We start from the raw sequence: 6535 nt of genomic DNA, 5'->3' as shown, positions 1-6535 counted from the left end.
ATGAAATCTTAGGTCTGCTTAACTCCACAGGGAAAAGAGAGAGTAAGAATACTATGGTTATCTACATTTGTATCCCTTTATTATAAATTAGAAATCTGTAGATTAATAAAATCACACAATTAATAGACCACCCAAGATCCTACAGATAGTATTTAAGCTTAGTTTTTGTTAACTAAAGATCTGAAGGTCTCAACTATTGGCAAATGCCAATGTTATTGAATTAAAATCTCTCTTATTTCTGAAGTTTCTGCTATTTTAGAAAACTGTCATTCTGAAAAAAAATTACATAATAATTCAAAAATCTCATGTTCTTTTTGGTCCTCTTAATACACCAGCTAAATTAATTATTTAACTGTCACAGGAAAGTAGGTAGTCAATAAATATTGCTTAATCTTGATATTTATGCATAAAGCCCTCCATATCATTTAGCATTTGGGGGAACAAACAAGCATGAAGAAAGAGTGTACATTTTATATAGGTTCAGAGATGTTTATTTGTAAGATCAGAATCTTAGAGGAAGGGTTTGAATTTTAAAGTTATATTTATGTATCTGACAATGAATAAAAATAATATGGAAATAGGCACTGAACAGCGGGATAGTATCAAAATAAAATTGCTGCTAACCATATCATTCTAAGTTGTACTCAGTGTCTGGGGTTCTATTGACAAGACATCCTTCATTATGTGAAAGTGAAGAGACGTGCTAGGGTTTAACAGCTCAGGAACCCAATGTAAAGAACAATCACTCCAGGAACCTTATAAGGGCCAGAAGTACTGGATTTGAGTCCCCAAACTTTTAAAATTGTTGGGTCTTAATCTCTGCCCTATTATTTTAAAGGGATCTTGGACAATTAACTACTCTAAATCTTGATTGCCTGGTCTGTAAAAGACACTATAGGTTGTAAAGTTCAAATGCTGTTATACAAGGTTGGTGCAAAAGTAATTGCAGTTTCGGATCGTGAATTTTAAATCACTATAACTAGGCTCAAACATATCTTTATTAATCAAAATAGGAACCATTAAAATCAACACATTGTTGCCAATGAGAAATAAGTTTGTTTATTCCTGTAGCATAAAAATTCATGCTTTGGGATTTGACAAACTCTTGGAAAGGATTTTCTGCATCGTGCTGGTTGTGGAAATATTTTCCCTGCAAAAAGTTGTCGAGATGCTTGATGAGGTGGTAGTCGGTTGGCAAGAGGTCAGGTGAATATGGTGGATGAGGCAAAATGCCATAGCCCAATTTGCTCAACTTTTTAAGTGTTGGACCCTTTCTGTTGACCAATGCCGGCTGCAGGCATTGCAGTTTTCCATGCATCTCATCGATTTGCTGAGCATACTTTTCAGATGTAGTGGTTTCACCAGGATTCAGAAGCTATAGTGGACCAGACCAGCAGCAGACCACCACACAAAGACTATGACCTTTTTTGGTGCAAGTTTGGCTTTAGGAGGTGCTTTGAAGCTTCTTCTCCATCCAACCACTGAGCTGGTTGTCACCGGTTGTATACAATCCACTTTTCGTCACATGTCACAATCTGATCGAGAAATGGTTCGTTGTTGCGTAGAATAAGAGAAGACAGCACTTCAAAACGATGATTTTTTTTTATTTGCGGTCAGCTTATGAGGCACCCACTTATCAAGCTTTTTCACCTTTCCAGTTTGCTTCAAATGCCGAACGACCATAGAATGGTCAACATTGAGTTCTTCGACAACTTCTCGTGTAGTTGCAAGAGGATCAGCTTCGATGATGGCTCTCAATTGGTCATTGTCAACTTCCAATGGCCAGCCACTACGCTCCTCAACTTCAAAGCTCTTGTCTCCTTTGCAAAGCTTCTTGAACCACCACTGCACTGTACATTCATTAGCTATTCGTGGGCCAAGTGCATTGTTGATGTTGTGACTTGTCTCCACTTCTTTATGATCCATTTTGAACATGAATACGAAAATTGCTTGAATTTGCTTTTTGTCTAACATCATTTCCATAACCTAAAATACATATAAAATAAGCAGCAAGTAATAAGTCATTAGCAAGAAAACATAAAGCGAGAAATGCACATTAAAATGACGTATAACATAACCGCATTTATTTAAGAATGTATTCCAATATCAAAGGCAAATTTCAACAATGCTAAAACCACAACATTTGCACCAACCTAATAATACCAATGTCAACTGAATCCACTAGTCCCATCATTATTTAGCTATATTCAAGAAGCCAAATTGTTTTTGTTTTCTTTCAGCTTGATTCTGGCTAAAGGCCATGGCACATTCATCACCAGGAACTTAAACTGACCAAAAGGTATGATAATAAAAATTTACATTCTGTGTCTTTGGAACAAAGTTCATAAACAGAATTGATAGCTTTATTAGTAAAAAATGAGATGTAGGCGTGTCAACATAACACTATCACCTAGTTTGAGGTGGGGAGGCAGTGGAGAGGATGTGTTTCCAGGTTGGGATAGAGACACCATGTATTCTTTTGTTACCAATGAAAGGCTGAGTTGAGAGTAAAACTCTCAACTGTTAATGAGGATATATCAGAAGATTATAGGAGAATTAATGGTGTACAAAGTCGTAACTATTTGGGGTGCTAAAACATGTATACACATGACTTGTAGTCATCTTTTGTTATCAATATATATTGAGTGTTACAATTTAATACAGTTTTTTTTCTTTCTTAAATGTGTATAAATTTTTTGGCATCCTCTGTGTGTGTGTGTGTGTGTGTGTGTGTGTGTGTATTGGGTTGTCAGAAAAACCATGATGTATTTTTTCTGTTTTTCATTGCAAACATGCGTCATGACTTTTCTGACAACCCAATATCTACCTATCTATTTATCTATCTATCTATCTATCTATTTATCTATCTCCTAATAACTAAATATTTCAGCATAATAAAATTCTACAATATACTCATATAAGTGAGAGAAAACCTTGATCTCATGTTTCCTGGGTAGTATATTTTAAAATTCAACTTAGTTCTAAGAAACATGTTTGTAATGCTGACATTGCTATTAATTATGTGTTTTTATTTTTATGGTTAATTATGATTAAACACAAGTACTTTGACTGTCCAGTTCCACTGTTAACTCAAGAAAGTTGGACTAGGTAATATTAATAGAATTATGTGTTTAATCCATGCTAAATTTCTTGTTAAGCACTTTACTTTCATTATCTCCCTTAATTTTTAAAACAACTCATATCATATAGGTACTTTAACTACTGCCATTTCATTGTTGAACAAATTGAGGATTATGGAGCTGAATTACTTTGCCTAAGGTCATATTGCTGATATTTAATCCAGACATTTTTGACTGCCAAGCCCAAACTCTTCAGCATCAGGCTATATTATTTTTTAAGTGGCTCATTATTTCAGACATGCTGCTACTTTAACAATTTATACATTCTATAAGAATTTCTGTGACTGTATTATAGTTACGTTGATGAAAGTAAAAAAAAAAAAGTCTCATCAAACTTGAAAAACAAAACCCAACCAAGTGAATTTGAAGATCTAATTGGTTCTATTAAGCAATTCATAAATCTGACATCACCCCATCTAGGAACTAGAAGTTCCCTCCAAGAAGTTGTACAAAATGGAAGATTTTTACAGGTACAAGGGTGGGGCAAAAGAGCTATTAGCAAAAGAAAAGAAATAATTATTTTTAACGTGGGATATCTTCTTTTTTGAGAAGGGAATGGCGTGGGTTTTCTCATGCAGATTGACTCTTTTTATGGGGGATAGAGCGAGCCCATGTGGTAGATTACCGCATTGGTGTTGGACAAAAAATTCCCGACTGGTTGATTCAGATTACATTTCCAGTGAAGGTCCAAACTGTGATTAGGTCAGGCATTAAATCTAAATTTGGAGTCATGGGCTTTAGCACAAGTGATGCCATATTGGACCTGTGGTTTTCTCTTTAATGTAACAATTTTGAGCAAGTCCCTCTGGCTGATATTAGTAAGTAATGAATGCCAGGTGAGCCTTTATTCACCTAGCTATCGTAAGTGGTTGCAATTGAAATGTGATCCTTTATTTGGCAAAATATAATTTAAGTATGTCTGGGAAAAAAACTAATAAAAGGTGAGTTATTTACCAAGAGAACATAAATCCTTGTTTCTTTTTACTATTCCTCTTTTAGCAAATTTTCACACTAAACCTAACCATTCTTCTAAAACATGAAACTAAATCCTTTTCAGCAATTTCAAGCACTTCCACAAATAAATTCACATAGCAATATGTTATAAAATCTTGCCAATTTACAATGCCTGCCTTACTTCACATTAAGAGTTTTTTTTCCTTTTAATTTAAGAGCTATTTTATTGCCTCTTTACAATTTCAACATGCATTCTTCTTTCTATTTAAAAACCAGTAATGTGAGGAGAAAAGTGTCAGCTTAAGGTTGTAAGGGTTCTAATCTCCAGTGAACATAACAAACCACACCAATCACAACTTTGTTTGGGGAAAATCCTCAGTAAAATTACTTTTTTGAATATGTTTAAATATTATTCATAATGGAAACTCTTTTTTATAGACATACTTTAAAATACTATAGCTGTGAGTGTTTTTTTTAATATAGCCTTTTATCATCATATATACTCTTTATCCTGAAAGCCATTTCAGTCCAGTGTTGGTATAAATGAACAAAATACAAAACTCAGTATAATTTTGCCATTTACATTAGCAAGAGAACAATGACAAGTGGCTTTGAACTGTTCTTCCATTTGGCATTTCAGTTACTGTCTAGATTAATAGGTACAATAGGAGTTGAAATTTTCTGGGCTAGGGTTTAATGGTGCTCTGCACTGCGCCTTTCTGAAAAGACCCATCCACCTGTGGACAAAGCCTTCTGTCTGTTACCATGGCCCTGAATAAAGTGACTGATGAGCTCTGAGCCTGTGTCAAGTTGCAAAAAAGGAAGAACTTACATTCCAGTTAACTACACTGTCTCTTCTTGATACGAGTAACGCCAGCTGAGATAATCAATAACTTATCAGGCTGCTGAGAGCCCATTAGCATGTGGCTAACATGCTAGTGTTCACGGCATTATTCTTCAATGTGGGAAGTGGCTGTTTGGTGTAACACACTTCAATGGTTTAAGCTCAGTAATAATAACTCTTGTTTAACATGATATTCGATTGACTCTTATAAATTAGAAGATTGTTTTCATGATCTATGTAATCTGCTCTATTAATAAAAATAGAACTGAAGGCTCTTGGCACAATTCATTTCTCACTTCCACTTACAAGTGGGCTCTAAATATAAGGAATCAGGCTTGCCCAATTAATCACAGCCCTGAACAATGTGTCTACCTGAAAAGAATGTAAAACCACTGCTATTAGGAAGTTTAATTTAAACCCTAGGGCGAAATTAAAGTGCTTTTCAAATATAGAGATTATTGTCTATTAACAGCAAAACACAATTGTGTTTTTTTTTAAATTTCATTTTAGGAAATTATTTCCAGGGAAAAAAAGGAGTATAATAATTCGCTAAATCATTGGGAAGGGGTTGTATCTTAGTGCAGTCACATTTTAGCATAAACAAGAAAATGGCAAGAAGAAATAAAATCACTCTAATAGGAAGTGTTTAAGATCCAAAGATTTTCATTTGCATCCTCTGAGAGACAAAGACAAGGTTTTGCATCTGGTGTCTATGTACTAACTGCATTTTCTACTGTCTACTCCTTTAATGCAATTCTGATTGTGCAGCTTTAAGAAAGAACAGTTAAGTGAATGAGCAGGATGTGATATTTCATGTACTGTTCCCACTTTGGGATTGTCGTATTGCATCTGTGGGATTAAATCTTTTAAGGAGTTGTCAAATTTAATTGGCGAGTTCGCACAGTTCTGGTTTACTGGATATATCACACCACCAAGATTTTTTTTATTTTTATCACTTTATGTTAACTCTATGAGTTAAATATTTCCATCTATGAACAAAGTATACAGAATTAAAAAAACAGCTTTAGTCAGTTAAAATCTTAACTGGTGCATAATTTGAAGGTTTTAAGATTGTTTATTTGATAGTTGGTATATTTATCTTTCCCTTCTCATGGCAGGTATATGTTCAGTACAGCAGGATGCCTTATAAACACTTCAATAGACTTAAAGAATATGAAAAAGAACACCAACAACAGACACACAGTCCTTTCAAGAATAAGGACAAGTACTTGAAATAAATACTTCAAGTTAAATCCAACATGTCTTCCTATGTATGAATTCTGTATTGTCTGAGACCTAACACTCCATCTGTCATTTCACCTACTAAATTTGCTTTCACTGCCTCCCACGTCCAGGCTCTTCTGTTCTTCACAGATGTGGCTTCTCTTAGGCCTGGGCTTAAATTGAACTTCCACAAAAGGTTCAGAGGGCCTTCCCAAACATCCTAAGTTGGCCCTTTCCAGTTACTCTCAATTATCCTCCTCCAAAAGTGTTTTTTCTGCAAAAAAGTATCCAAAATCATAATCCTATATTTAAAAATGTATTTCTTCATATATTATATTTTTACTCATAGAATGTGTATTCCATACATAAAAAG

The 6535-nt window shown here is 34.5% G+C and overlaps 1 pseudogene; it reads right to left on the bottom strand.

Moving 5' to 3' along the window:
* Positions 1–1000: 1000 nt before the first annotated feature.
* LOC109388500 (histone-lysine N-methyltransferase SETMAR-like) lies at positions 1001–1983 on the bottom strand (annotated as a pseudogene).
* Positions 1984–6535: the final 4552 nt, after the last annotated feature.

This window comes from Hipposideros armiger, unplaced genomic scaffold, assembly GCF_001890085.2.
Source record: "Hipposideros armiger isolate ML-2016 unplaced genomic scaffold, ASM189008v1 scaffold_200, whole genome shotgun sequence".
In the NCBI taxonomy this organism is placed as follows: Eukaryota; Metazoa; Chordata; class Mammalia; order Chiroptera; family Hipposideridae; genus Hipposideros; species Hipposideros armiger.
The sequence above is the reverse complement of the archived record's forward strand: the minus strand, read 5'-3'. Positions and strand labels throughout refer to the sequence as shown.